This window comes from Sebastes fasciatus, chromosome 6 (assembly GCF_043250625.1).
Source record: "Sebastes fasciatus isolate fSebFas1 chromosome 6, fSebFas1.pri, whole genome shotgun sequence".
NCBI lineage: Eukaryota > Metazoa > Chordata > Actinopteri > Perciformes > Sebastidae > Sebastes > Sebastes fasciatus.
In genome coordinates this window covers 36,623,407-36,639,216 of record NC_133800.1, presented here as the reverse complement: position 1 = coordinate 36,639,216, position 15,810 = coordinate 36,623,407, and the positions used below count along the sequence as shown (strand labels likewise).

General features: G+C 41.9%; 1 protein-coding gene across 4 annotated transcripts in view; it reads left to right on the top strand.

Moving 5' to 3' along the window:
• The first annotated feature begins 807 nt into the window (after positions 1 to 807).
• ddr2l (discoidin domain receptor family, member 2, like) overlaps positions 808 to 15,810 on the top strand; it is a 34,927-nt gene continuing 19,924 nt past the window's right edge. For 2 of the 4 annotated variants that reach the window (XM_074639571.1, XM_074639567.1), the window contains exon 1: positions 808 to 1,092. The gene's annotated coding sequence lies outside the window, so the exon portion shown is untranslated. Of the gene's footprint in view, positions 1,093 to 13,525; positions 13,557 to 14,037; positions 14,238 to 15,810 lie in introns of those variants that run through there. The other 2 variants (XM_074639569.1, XM_074639570.1) reach the window with 2 other exon arrangements.

Genomic DNA, 15,810 nt, shown 5'->3' with positions numbered 1-15,810 from the left:
ATACACAGTAACTTTTTTCCTCCTCTGAGTTCAGCAGCTCTTCCTCCTCTTCTTCCTCTTCCTCCTCCTCCTCCTCCTCCTCTTCCTCCTCCTCTTCCTCTTCCCCCCTCCTCTTCCTCCTCCTCTTCCCCCCTCCTCCTCCTCTTCCTCCTCCTCTTCCTCTGAAACAGGATGTGATGTAAATACACAGTAACTTTTTTCCCTCCTCTGAGTTCAGCAGCTCTTCCTCCTCCTCTTCCTCCTCCTCCTCCTCTTCCTCTTCCTCTTCCCCTTCCCCCCCTCCTCTTCCTCCTCCTCTTCCTCTTCCTCTTCCCCTTCCCTCCTCCTCTTCCTCCTCCTCTTCCTCTTCCCCTTCCCCCCTCCTCCTCCTCTTCCTCCTCCTCTTCCTCTGAAACAGGATGTGATGTAAATACACAGTAACTTTTTTCCCTCCTCTGAGTTCAGCAGCTCTTCCTCCTCCTCTTCCTCCTCCTCCTCCTCCTCCTCCTCTTCCCCTTCCCTCCTCCTCTTCCTCCTCCTCTTCCTCTTCCCCTTCCCCCCTCCTCCTCCTCCTCCTCCTCTTCCCCTTCCCCCCTCCTCTTCCTCCTCCTCTTCCTCTTCCTCTTCCCCTTCCCTCCTCCTCTTCCTCCTCCTCTTCCTCTTCCCCTTCCCCCCTCCTCCTCCTCTTCCTCCTCCTCTTCCTCTGAAACAGGATGTGATGTAAATACACAGTAACTTTTTCCCTCCTCTGAGTTCAGCAGCTCTTCCTCCTCCTCTTCCTCCTCCTCCTCCTCCTCCTCCTCCTCTTCCCCTTCCCTCCTCCTCTTCCTCCTCCTCTTCCTCCTCCTCTTCCTCCTTTTCTTCTTCTTCTTCCACTTTTTTGAAGGAAAACTAGCAGCAGGAGAAACAAAAGAAGAAGTGGATCCAGTCGGACGGTGATCCAGCAGCAGGATTACACTTTGATCCACTATGATCCTGGTCTGATCCTCTGAGCTCCGAACCACCGAACCGACCGAACCACCGAACCGCCGGACCGGAGCCCGACCAACACGGATCAGACCGGAGAGAAGGAGCCTCGCTGCTGCTGTGGATCCGGAGGGAACCCGCGGACAGGTAATCAGCTGACAGCTTATCTATCGATCAGCTGAGAGTTTACTTATTGATCAGCTGACAGCTTCATGTATTGATCAGCTGAGAGTTCATGTATTGATCTGAGTTAGATGTGAAGTAAAGAGAGTTGAAGCTGCTGCAGGACCAGCTGAGCTGAGATCAGTTCTGCTGCTCACTGAGGCCTAAATGTGACATCTGACATCTTTGTTATGTGGAGAAGAACTGATCCAGCATTAGTGCTCACATTCAACTCCAACACTTTCTCATTTATATCTAAGAGATTTAGAAAAAACATGCTGGATATGATGAGTTTCTGGTAAAGAGCAGCCATGTATTCCAGTTTGGATCAAGCCCTATAGGGGGCTAGAAGGAGAGGTCCTCCTAGATACATGAAGAATAGCTCCACAACTAGCAGGTCTACCTGCATGATCTTGGTCTCTATGGATAGGTCAGACCTCAGAGGATTCATCCCCAGTGATGTGTTACTCTGCCTGAGTACAACTGTGATGAACTAAAGGAAAGAATGTACATTTAGACAGTGGATAACAGCATTATAGCAATGATGCCGTGCACAGAGACGACACTGAATTCATTCAGCAACTCCTCGACTACAACTGAGCCAAAGCAGATATCAATAACACAAAGCACATAGATTCTATAAAGGTTTTAGTCAGGATAGGACCAGGAGGACTCTCCATCTGGCACACCTGGATACCTCAAAGTGTGCCAGATGGGTTTTCTACCTCTGGAAAGTGAATCTGGCTCTAAAATACTCCTGATATCCACTACAGGAGGCTACGTGCACATAATGGAGCCATTGGTCACGACATCTACCATTGAGCATCATCACATTCTACCATTGAGCATCATCACATTCTACCATTGAGCATCTTCACATTCTACCATTGAGCATCTTCACATTCTACCATTGAGCATCTTCACATTCTACCATTGAGCATCTTCACATTCTACCATTGAGCATCATCACATTCTACCATTGTGCATCATCACATTCTACCATTGTGCATCATCACATTCTACCATTGTGCATCATCACATTCTACCATTGAGCATCATCACATTCTACCATTGAGCATCATCACATTCTACCATTGAGCATCATCACATTCTACCATTGTGCATCATCACATTCTACCATTGTGCATCATCACATTGTACCATTGTGCTCTGTAGAAAATCAATAAAATTGTATAATTTTGACTCCAGATGGGAGTAGTTTTATTATTATAAAGAAATATGATAGAGTAGATAAAAACAAATGAGATCAATAACAATGTAAATAAGATAACCAAACAAGAATCCAAAGTCAAGTATAAAAGTATTATAAAGTAAAAATACAATTTCTCGTGCGTTGATGTTGTCACTAAAATATTGAAATCGTTGTCAAACAAACATCGTTTGGACTGAATCCTCTCTGAGTTGTTTAAGTGGCGTTAAGGCCTCGTCTTTTAGAGACTATTCAGAACAAAGACCACCAACGTATTTTATGGAGTTTTTAAAGGTTTTAACACACAGCTCAGCCGAACCCGGTACCGGGTCCGTCGGGTAGGAGAGGTTAAGACATAAAAGAGTCTGTACAGGAATATAACTGCATTTCTTCCTGTCTCGCACCGCACCGTCGGGGAGGTGGAGCGTGAGGACCTGAAAGGTGGTGACGAGAGGTTAACGTCACGCTACCGTAAAGTGGTACGTTGCCGTTGTATCGGAGACGTTTTGCGAATACAAGTACATGAGCACAGTATCGGACCCGATACCCGATACCGGTATCGGGTATCGGGTATCGGGTCATCCCTAATTTAACCTTTATTTAACCTTTATTTAACCAGGGCAGTCTCACTGAGGTTAGAAAATCTGTTCTTCAAGACGCCGAGACGGCAGCAGCGACGGGGTGTTTCATACGATACAAACACATTTAAAACACATAAAACAAGCAGACAGACAAGAACTAGAAATAGAAATAGAAATAGTAGACTCGTATCTATTGATAATAATGAGTCCATTAATGTCTCTGTGTTTCCTCTGACAACATGTCGACTTCCCAAAGGAACCAACGTTGTCCTCCTCCGGGTTTTAAAGTGTGCCTGTAGTCAGTTTAAACTCCGCTCAGGTTAGTTTCACCTGTCAGCATCAGTGCTGTTGCTATGGTTACCCACAGCATGATGTACTGTAGCTGGAGCACTGATGTAGAGTCAGTTTAGGGCCGAGATGATGTTTGGTTTGTAAGTCTGCAGTCTTCAGTGTTATCATACGCTCTCTGTATGTGTGTTGCCTCCTCTCCACCTCCTGTGAGGTGAGTCAGGGATCATGTTTGAGTTATTTTTATGCTCAGCTCAGTTTACACGACGGACGAACTGACGACTGAGCTTCAACCCTTTAAACCAGGGCTGTCGAGGTTAACGCAAAGGAGGTTAAAGAACGCTCCAAACTTACTCTAAATGTTGGAGAGGAAAAACTGTCATGTCCATTTTCAAAGGGGTCCCTTGACCTCTGACCTCCAGATCAGTGAATGTAAATGGGTTCTATGGGTACCCACGAGTCTCCCCTTTACAGACATGCCCACTTTATGATAATCACATGCAGTTTGGGGCAAGTCATAGTCAAGTCAGCACACTGACACACTGACAGCTGTTGTTGCCTGTTGGGCTGCAGTTTGACATGTTATGATTGGAGCATATTGTTTTATGCTAAATGCAGTACCTGTGAGGGTTTCTGGATCAATATCTGTCATTGATTTGTGTTTATTGATTTACAATAATAAATATATACATATATTTGCATAAAGCAGCATATTTGTCCACTCCCATGTTGATAAGAGGATTAAATACTTGACTAATCTCCCTTTAAGGTACATTTTGAAGAGCCCTAATATGCACAAATAAAAAGCACTAAAGAACGTGAGAGTACAGGAAGAGGAGGTCACTGCTTATGGTTCAGAATTCATCCATCAAAACTACAGTATATCCCAGCATGCAGTGGGTGAGAGGCAGTGTAAACCCAGTCTGACCTGACTGGTATTTCCAGATTTGAGACCCAAAGCTATGTTTTTTGTTCTCCAGGTTAATGCATCGACTAAACCTGCACTAATAAAACAAAAAGACACCGTTTCATTCTCAAAGCACCTCAACGGCTGATAGTGCTATTTGCACGTATTTAAACCCGGTTAGAAGCAGACATTTGGCACTAAACTGGCCCCATGTTGATACGAGTATTAAATACTTGACAAATCTCCCTTTAAGGTTCATTTATAACAGATAAAAAAATGTGATTAATGGTGATAAACTATGGACAATCATGCGATTAATCATCACTAAATATTTTAATCAATTGACAGCCCGACTTCGGACATATTGCTGAGTTAGTTATCACTCCTGTTAATCAATTAGAATGACTATTGATGAAACATGTTGTTGTTTCCTAATCCCAAATATCAAACATCTCTGTAATAATATCTTTGGATTGTTGGTCGGACATTTGAAGACGTCACTTTGCACTCTGGGAACTTTTCATGAGCACTTTTTTATAGATTAAATGATTAATTGGGAATATAATTAGATGTTAAAGTGAGTTGTGACAGCCAGTAATGAAGTCATTGAGGACTGATGGTATCAGCGTCCTGTAGGTGTCTTTATCAGCGTCCTGTAGGTGTCTTTATCAGCGTCCTGTAGGTGTCTTTATCAGCGTCCTGTAGGTGTCTTTATCAGCGTCCTGCAGGTGTCTTTATCAGCGTCCTGTAGGTGTCTTTATCAGCGTCCTGTAGGTGTCTTTATCAGCGTCCTGCAGGTGTCTTTATCAGCGTCCTGCAGGTGTCTTTATCAGCGTCCTGTAGGTGTCTTTATCAGCGTCCTGTAGGTGTCTTTATCAGCGTCATGTAGGTGTCTTTATCAGCGTCCTGTAGGTGTCTTTATCAGCGTCCTGTAGGTGTCTTTATCAGCGTCCTGTAGGTGTCTTTATCAGCGTCCTGTAGGTGTCTTTATCAGCGTCCTGTAGGTGTCTTTATCAGCGTCCTGTAGGTGTCTTTATCAGCGTCCTGCAGGTGTCTTTATCAGCGTCCTGTAGGTGTCTTTATCAGCGTCCTGTAGGTGTCTTTATCAGCGTCCTGCAGGTGTCTTTATCAGCGTCCTGCAGGTGTCTTTATCAGCGTCCTGTAGGTGTCTTTATCAGCGTCCTGTAGGTGTCTTTATCAGCGTCATGTAGGTGTCTTTATCAGCGTCCTGTAGGTGTCTTTATCAGCGTCCTGTAGGTGTCTTTATCAGCGTCCTGTAGGTGATGTGAATCAGTAGAAAGCTGATTTATTGTCTGTTGAGCAGCCTGAGAGCAGCTTCAGGCTACGGGGTGATTTCACAACAGTGTTTTGCTCAGACTGAGATCTGACCGCTCCGTTCACTCAATAGAAGACATGTTGTTTCTGCCTGCTGACGCTCAGAGAGACACTCTCTTCATCACAGTAACAACCAGCATGAACCCGGTCGGTCGTTCGATCGATCGGTCGGTCGGTCGGTCGGTCGGTCGGTCGGTCGGTCGGTCGGTCCAGGTTTAGACCTCCTGTTGTTCTGTGTCAGTCAGTCTGTGTTGGTGAGGTGAACCACGGCAGGTTTATCCTCTGGAGAAAGTCCATTCTTGTAACCTTACAAGATGATTTATCATTTAAAACACGGGTCTGATGTTCCCTAACGTTACCAGCAACTCATCTTTATTCTTCTCAATCTAATGTTGTACAATAACAAGAAAAACTGTCTTTGAAAAGGGACAAATGTCTTCAAAAGGAGACAAATTCTGTCCTGCACTTACAGGATGTTTAAGCCCTGTTTCAACCACAGGAACTTTCCCCCCTGGAACTGGGAACCTTTTGAGGAACTGGGAACCTTTATAGGTATTAGGAACCTTTTCAGGAACTGGGAACCTTTTGGGGGATGAGGAACCTTTTCAGGTACTAGGAACCTTTTCAGGAACTGGGAACCTTAAGGGGAATGAGGAACCTTTTTAAGTACTAGGAACCTTTTGAAGAACTGGGAATCTTTTGATGAACTAGGAACCTTTTTAGATACTAGGAGCCTTTTAAGAAACTAGGAACCTTTTGAAGGTTATGGAACTCACTCCCCCCACACATCCGGCAGTCTGACAATATCACATCATTCAAATCCCTCCTGAAAACCCACCTGTTTAAACTGGCCTACTCTCTCTAGAACTCATCATCACCCATCATATGTGTCTGTACAAATATGTTTCTGTCATGTCCTGTTGTTTTTAGATTATTTTATCTGTCAATGTTTTAACTGATTTTTGTAAGGTGTCCTTGGGTGTCCAGAAAGGCGCCACTAAATAAAATGTATTATTATTATTTATTTTGAAGAACTGGGAACCTTTTGAAGAACTAAGAACCTTTTGAGGAACTGGCAACCTTGTTAGGAACTCATTGTGTTGTGGCTGCAGCGACCAGGATCTAAATTAGGTTCTGGGGACATTTTATGGGACCTTTTTACCGCCCTAAAAAGGCTTTAACGCATAAATGTAATTTGCGATTTTTCGGTTGTAGCGGGCTCAGTTTTAAAGCTACGAAGGAGGTTAAATAACGCTCAAAATTAGGCAAAACAGATAAAAAATGTTCCATTAATATGAGATTAATCACGATTAACTATGGACAATCATGCGATTTAAATATTTTAATCGATTGACAGCCCTATTAATAATAATAATGATAATTTGAATGTCAGCATTTTGATTGATGCAGTTCAAACTATTGATAAACAGGAAGAGGGTAGCGCTGGACGCGTCGCTGCTTTGCACTCAGTGAACTCTGAGAACTAAAAGTTAACAAGATGACGTCAGACTCAAGCTCACTCTTGCTTTCCAATAAAAGATAATTCATCCCGTCCTGATATCTGATATAAGACATTAGATCCAGATCTCCTCCAGCTCAACCTGGAGCCAATCAACTGATCCGTCTGTGAGCTTTCTGCCAAAAGGAGGAACTATTTAACAGATCCTATCTGGCGTGTTTGCAGCAGACGACGTGAAAACACACAAAGCTCCTTCCACTGAAGTCCTTCACACGTTGAGAGAAAGACATTTTTATGAAGTCTTTGACCTTCTTATCAGCCTCTGATCTGACTGATGATGCTCTCATGATGTCCTTTTATACAAACACCACTTGAGCCGCGCTGTTAAACTGAAAAACACTCACAGGAAACAGCCGAGATGGCTTCTGGAGGACGGTGTGTGTGTGTGTGTGTGCAGATAGGAGCTATAGCTGCAGATTACAGACGAGTGTAAATGAGCGAGTGTGTGTCGAGTTTCCATCTGCAGAGCTGCAGCCAGCAGCTGCCAGTTTGGAGCGTTATTTAACCTCCTTCACGACCAGCTAGTATGACGTGGTTAGTACCGATGGATTCATCAGGTTTTATAGTTTCATATGATGCCAGTATCTTCACTCTAGCTTTAAAACTGAGCTGCTACAACCTAAAAATCACAAGTTGCGTTAATGCGTTAAAGAAATTAGTGATGTTAAAACTAATTTGCGTTAACGCGTTACTATTATTGTTAACTTTGACAGTGCATATAATAACATAAAATAAAACAAAAGAGATATACAATAACTTAAATAAATGCACTGGTGGGTTGTAAAAGGAATTGTTATTATATTGAGATTAAAGACAGCTGTATTACAATTTACAAACAGACATACATATTTAAAAAATATGTAGAAGAAAGAGGAGAATGTTATTTCCTAATAAGAAATGCTAGAGATTAAAAGACGGGAAGGAAAAAGACAACACTGCTTTCATAGAGTGTATCCAGCTCATTTACATGATACTGTACTCTGTTGAGAGAAGTGGTTTAAGATCTCCACTGAACTCATCAATCAAACAAATGTTAGCTGTGCTCAGTGAGAATCGAGAGACTTCCTCCACCCACCGCTGACAGAGTTACGACACCCTGCATACCTGTGTAGGTGTATTTAGACATGTCTTCAGGGCTCATATTCTGAGCAGCTCAGTCTTCAGTTGTTCGACGTCAGAGTTACTGGAAAGATTTAAAGTCTCGTTCTGAAAAATAAATAGATGTTTTAATGCCAAAATGGATATATTTGCTTCATTTGAGTCTATGTGGAGGTAGAAGGAAGTTACCGCTTTTATTGTTGTAGTCTGAGTAACGTGACGTCATATCCGTTCCGTATCCGTCAAGGTCGTCGTGGATACGACCTGCACCCTCCCATGTTAAATCCAGCGTGGTAAACACTACACATCCAGTAAAGGATGGAAACACTTTGGGTTTCACACATTGACAGGAAAAGCAGAGCTAGACATCACGGATAAAAAAAAGTCTGAAAAAAGCTGAAATATGGTCCAAAAAAAGGCCAGAATATGACCTAAAAAATATGTTCATACAAAAGTGCGAAATACCTAAAAAAAAGGCCTGAATATCTGAAAAATGTCAGAAACATTTCCGAAAAAAAAAGTCAGAAAAATGTTTGCAAACTGTCTGGAAAAAAGTGTGAAAAGTGTTAAAGTTAGCAGGAAACGTTATCGTATCACGGTAACGTGGCGGTGGAGCCGGCCGTCGCTCTCATCTCCGTGGTCAAATGTAGCCAACGCTACAACTGTAGAGCACCCAGATACTGACATTTGTGTTCTCTGCATTGAAACGGCCCCGATGGAGCTGACCATGGATGGATAAAGAGAACGGAGCTGACGGGAGAGCTAGAGACCACCTTGGAGAAGTTAGAGGAAGTAGACACGCGGGACTACGTCCGCTTTTCAAAATAAGGTGTTAACAAAGGGAACTGTATACAAAATACATCTATGGAAATAAGATTGATGGATTATATTCACCAGAATTATAAAACATTACATGTCCCTTATAAATAAAACAGAAAATTCTATTCAGTTACATTATGGTGCATTCAGGCTCTACTTAATAAAATGAGTATTGGGCGATGGTAAATTATAACGCTATCATGATGCGTTCAAATGTAATCTGGTAAAATGTAGTTTTTGGTGAGACACTTGATTAAATCCAGTTGTTTGAAGGAGATGTTTTCACATCAATATAAAATAGATAACAGATAGAGAATTATGACCTGTTTAACTTCCTAACACAAGCAGCTTATAATATATATATAAAATTAATAATGCCAATATTTTTTTAATCAAAGCAAATATTTAGATAAAATTAATTTATCTCCTAATTATTTGAATTGTGTTTTTTATTTTTAAGTAACCACTATAAATGACAATAACGAAGTAAAAGGATAATATTTAGAGTTTTTGTTGGAATTTAGCACAACATTGAAGTAAAAGCAGCGCTCTGTTTATTTAAATGTGAAATTGCAATAAAAATATTTTGTCCCTAAAATCTATGAATAATCGTGATAAATAATGGGGATCTCAGTATTGATTAAAATAATCGGGATTTATCATTTTGGCCATAATCGTGCAGCCCTATAATCAGGTCAAATTCTTCACCAACACAATCTCTGCATCCTGTGTGAATGATAAAACTGGGCTAAATGAATCAGGTTTTCAGGTGCGTTTGATAGCGTGGTTCACCTCGGCTGTCAGCTCAAAGCTCTACATGTTAAATCAAGCGCTCCTCACATTCTTCAGATACCAGCAGCTCTTCCTGAACCATCTGCCGCTCGGCTCCGGTTCAGACCTCGACACCATCACCTGCTCTCAGGTTACACTCTGGGCTGATGAACACGTGTGATTTTACACCAGCGAAGCTGAAACGACCACCTGGAAGCTCTGAACTTCACAGACGGGAGATTAAAACTCTAAGGATTCAACTGCCCCAGAAGTTAATGAGACAAAATGAGCTTAGAAGTGCCGGGTTTGAACTTCGAGGTCTTGACATCTTGTGACCTGCGTGTCACCAAATCAGTGTTGACGGCCCAAAACGCATCGACACCGTTGGTAAAATCATGTTGAGGTTACATGTTGGTAGTTTTATTAGGTGACACTGACGCCCATCACACTCCAACCTGGTTGCCTGAAAACATGTAGGTATTATATGCATCTGCAAACTACGGCTACGTTGAATGTCGAAGTTTCTGACCAAAAATATGTTTCATATCAGCCTCGTATCCCGCTTACAGAAACTCACAATGCCACGTGGTTAACGTTGTGAAACAATTCGTTAGGTTTAGGCAACAAAACTCTGTGGTTAAGGTTATTAAAAAGATTGTGGGTTTGTGTTCAAATGATAATTTAAGAATGTAGCGTAACAACGTAGCGTAGCGTAATGTAACAAAATAATATAACAGCATAATAATAACAACGTAGTGTAACAAGGCAACAAGCTAACAAGGTAACAACGTAGCGTAACAACGTAGCGTAACAACGTAGCGTAACAACGTAGCGTAACAATGTAACAACGTAGTGTAACAACGTAGCGTAACAACGTAACAACGTAGCGTAACAACGTAGCGTAACAACGTAGCGTAACAACGCAACCTAACAGCGCAACCTAACAGTTATAACGTAACGACATAACATGACAACGTAACATGACAACGTAACATGACAACGTAACGTAAGGTAACAGTAACGTAACATGACAATGTAACATGAAAACGTAGCGTAACAGCAACATAACCTAACAATGTAACAACGTAGCGTAACAACGTAGCGTAACAACCTAGCGTAACAACGTAGCGTAACAACGTAGCGTAACAACGTAGCGTAACAACGTAGCGTAACATAACAACGTTGTGTAACAAGGTAATGTAGCAACATAACGTAACAACGTAGCATGACAACGTAGCATGACAACGTAATGTAACAACGTAACAACCGCAACAACCATAAATACATAACAGCCGCCCTTAGCGGTCTTTGTTACGTAACGTTACGTAACAAACGTAAAGTCAATGTTGACTTTCGGTTTCACACCGGACACAAACAGCGATCTCCTGGGTGAAAGTCCTGTGTTTGTTTGACCCCTCGCCGTTTGTGAATTTTCTCGCTTTTTATACTCATTATCACGCCACGGAACTTTCAATAACCGTCACTCCATACACTACATCACTTGCTCTGCCTGAATGCAAAATCGTCCACATTCAACGTATCGTTGGTTTACAGAAACGTACATTGTTTTCCTGGTGACTGGGCTGAACTCTCACCAGAAGGGAGAGTTTACTGTTGAGAGGAAACTTAACTTTTAGTTGGAAGAATGAAACAAACTAGTGTAAAATATACTCACACTGAACGCTCCTCTGATTAAGACATCTGGTGCTGGAACATGTTGGTTTTGATAAGATATTAATGTGCAAATATATTGTAAATATTTACATTTTCTCTCTGTTAGAGTTTGCTGTTAAGCAGCTGGGAGTCTTTAGTCTGACAGCCTGTTTTTATTGTTTATGGTTGTTGCATAATCAGACAGCAGCGCTGCAGCGACAGACTGTCTTTGTACAGACTGAAGACTGAAGGTGTGTGTGTGTGTGTGTGTGTGTGTGTGTGTGTGTGTGTGTGTGTGTGTGTGTGTGTGTGTGTGTGTGTGCGTGTGCGTGTGCGTGTGTGTGTGAGATACATACATACAGGTATACTGGTGAGATGATGAAATACATGAAGGAAGTCAAGTGTCTCCTGTCTGGATAAATTCCAGATGTGATTCAACGTGTTCAAATCGCTGGAGCGTCTTTCTTCCTACAACAATGGTTCATTTCACTAGTGCTGCAACTACCAGAGGGAAAGACATTATAAGTGGGTACATCCACCGACCGGCTGGTCACACATCTTCTGACTTTTTCAGTCATTTATTTATAAAAAAATTTTCAGACTTTCATTTTTGGAGATTTTTCAGACTTTCTTTCTTTTTTTTTTTTTTTTAACATTTTCGGGATCTTCCTACATTTTTTTTTACATTTCTTGAACTTTTTTTTTTTTACGTTTTTGGGGCGATATTATTAACATTTTTCAAACTTTTTTTATTTATTTTTTACACTTTTTGGGAGATTTTTTGCACATCTTTCTGACTTTTTTTGGGGGACTTTTTTTTTTTTTTACATTTTTCCGATTTTATTTAACTTTTTTTTTTTTTTACATTTTTTGAACTTATTTTAACATTTCTTTTGGAAATGTCTCCGTTTTCTCCTAGCTATACCTATGGACATCTTTCATTTGTTTTTTTTAAATTTTTTGAACTTTTTTTTTTTACATTTTTTGGGAGATTTTTGGAACATTTTTCAGACTTTTTTTTGACATTTTTCAGACTTTTTATTTTATAATTTTTCAGATTTTTTGAACTTTTTTTTTACACTTTTTGGGAGATTTTAGGAACATTTTTCGGATTTTTTTCTTTTCTTTTTATGGACATTTTTTAGACTTTTCTTTTTGAGATTTTTCAGACCTTTTTTTCTCCTAGCTATACCTACGAAAAGTAAGGTTGTAGCCGAATCAGTATTAAAGCTAGAGTGAAGATACTGGTATCATATGAAACTAGAAAACCTGATGAATCCATCGGTACCAACCATTTCAATGGGTTCTATGGGTACCCACGAGTCTCCCCTTTACAGACATGCCCACTTTATGATAATCACATGCAGTTTGGGGCAAGTCATAGTCAAGTCAGCACACTGACACACTGACAGCTGTTGTTGCCTGTTGGGCTGCAGTTTGCCATGTTATGATGTGAGCATATGTTTTATGCTAAATGCAGTACCTGTGAGGGTTTCTGGACAATATGTGTCATTGTTTTGTGTTGTTGATTGATCTCCAATAATAAATATATACATACATTTACATAAAGCAGCATATTTGTCCACTCCCATGTTGATAAGAGTATTAAATACTTGAAAACGTAAACTTTTTGCATCTCAAACTGCCTCCCGAGAAAAGTTAAAACAGCCACGATCAGTTTATCCTCCATCTCTGCACCAGTAATGTTATAATCTACCCGGCATGTGAACCTGCATGTGATTGCCTGACGTATTATTTAATCTCTTTGTAAACTTTGGGATGTATAAGAAGAGTTAAAGAGACGTTGAGAGTCTGATATTTCTACTGCATTGTGTTGTGTGTTGCTCTCTGTGAACTCTGTCTCATTCACCCCTCAACCAGAGAGAGAGAGATTCCTGTGTGTAACAGTAAGAGAGAGAGAGAGAGAGAGAGAGAGAGAGTTGGAGAAAGACATGTGGAATTCCTGTGTTAATGTGAGCGAGAGACATAGACTCAGACAGAGAGAGAGAGAGAGAGAGAGAGAGAGAGCTCTGGGTTGCGTTGAATGTCAGGAATGTTGAGGCTTTTGGCTCCAGTTAGTTCTGACGGAGGAGGAGGAGGAGGAGGAGGAGGAGGAGGAAGAAGAGGAGGAGGAGGAAGGGGAGGAGGAGGAAGAGGAGGATAGAGGGAGGGACGAGGGAGGAGATAAGGAGGGAGGAAGGGAGACGGAGATAAAGAAGGAGAAGACAAAGGAGAGGAAGCAAACATGGAGGAACAGATTAGGAAAAAGTACAACATGTTCATTCACTGTTTCTGTTCCTTAAAGGTTTTTATGAATCAACAGATTGTTCTGGTTTAAAGGAGACATAGTCTGATTGTATTTTAGCTTTCTGCTAAAACGTGTTTATAGGATTTAAAGATGCAGTCGGTGACTTTGAGCATGTATGATAGAAAGTAATAAACCTGTCAGTAGTGTATGACCGTCAGAGAGTTTTAATGTTAGCATTAGCTGGTACAGTCAGAGCTCTGCAGGATACCGGAGGTACCATCATGCAGACTGAGATGTTTAGTAGAGATGCACCGATACCACTTTTTATCAGACCGAGTACAAGTACTTACATTTAGTACTCTCCGATACCGAGTACCGATACGAGTACTTCTCTGTGCCTAAAGACCCTGGTTAACAGCCAGCTGGAGGGTGTGAGCGACACGGCAGGCTGGGGAGTCCTGCATCACTCCCGGAGCGCAGCGTGAACTGATGACGGGCTGACACTGCTAGTCCAAATATCAGTGGTGAAAGTGAAGGCCGAAATGTCCTGCAACAGACAGTTGATGTGCTTTTTAAGGCGGTTTCTGTGATGTGGCGACGGCTGGGAATCTCATACTTCGACTCCGGTACACTGACAAGACGGCAAAATCCCATATTATCAGCAACTGACAGCAGGCTGGTCATAGAGCAATGTATGCTGGGTAAGAGTTTCTGTTATTTTTACCGCCTGTCGGTTGCCTCTGGACGTTTCTCGCTCACTTCTCCAGCGTTTGCTGCAAAGTTGGTTGTTGCTGTTTCCCGCTGCTAGCGTTGGCAAACTCCTTGAACGCTGCGTCGTGTTGGTTCTTAAGATGTTTCATCACATTGCTCGTGTTAAAGCTGCTTTTCACTCCTCTTGACAATTTAGCAGAGCATAGTTTGCAGACTGCTCTGCTTTTTTCTCCAAACTGCTGACATGGCTGCTCCCCCACCTAACGTTACCTGCTCAACTGACTAGAGGTTAACGTCACGCTGCTGTAAAGTGGAATCGGAGCCGTTCTGTGAGTACGAGTACATGAGCACAGTATCAGATCCAATACCCGATACTGGTATCGGTGCATCCCTAATGTTTAGTGAAAAACAGTGATCAACCGCTTATACGGATCAAAAGCTCAGGAAAAAGATCCTTCCTCTAGAAACGCTGGTTAAATAACCTGCTGATAGTCATCCAGTAGTCCGCCTACAGGGTTCATTCAGGCTCTTTTCATACAGGAAAACATCTGGAACAACATCATAAAACTACGTTAGGCTGACGTTAGTTTAATTTCTGTTGTGTTTTTTACTTTACTCCCGTCGTGATAATCTGCCTCGCGGACCGTCTGCTCTCCGGCTGGATACGTGAGGCTGATGCTGCGTGCACGTAGATATCATGACGGGGAAAAGGAAAGTAATTTTCTCTGAATGAAAACACGACAGCGCACGGGGAAAGCTCCTGTAGGTCAAGTGGTTTGATAGCACCTGAAACTCTCCTGACCGGCTCCTCTACCGGGTGAGAGAGCGAGGAGTCCAGTGCGCCGCTCGTCTGCATGCACGCCATGGATGCTTGTTTCGCGCCGCAGAGGGCAGAGCTGGCAAGCTGGCGCATGTCAGGAGAGAGAACCGGAGTAACGTTTAACAATTCTTTACTAATAAAAGTGCTAAAAAAACACTTTCATATAACGTTTGTTATCCTTAAATACAAGGTGCAAATCCATAGTATTGATACAATCGATTTCATATCGATATATACGTCTCCCGTGAAGGACAACTTGCCGAGTACCTATCGATGTAGTTGGATCGTAGGAATATAAATGGATACATGGATGTAGTAGATGAATCGTTACACCCCTAGTAAAACACATCTGGACTTTTGGACTTGTTGGAACGAGTCACACAGTAAAGAGCCGACTTCAGCCTCTTAGCTGCTTTCTGATTGATAGTTGTTGCAGGTAACTCTATTCAGTCCTTTAGGTCTGAGGACATGGAGTATAGAGGAGCTTTAACTGAGTCAACGTTACAGCAGCTTCATATCCATAAATCTGTAGTTCTGAGCTCATCTACAGAACAAACAGGAAACACTCTGTCGTGATCTGTTGTTGGTTCTTGGTGTTGATCTTCAGTCGGTCGTCTTCCTGGACTAGAACACAGAAAAAACTCTTTTTCTTTGTCTCTGTGTTTTTTCTCTCTGTGGTCATGTGATGTTTCTGTAGAGATGAGCAACAGAGCAGGAATCTGAGCTGGCAGCCAACACATTAC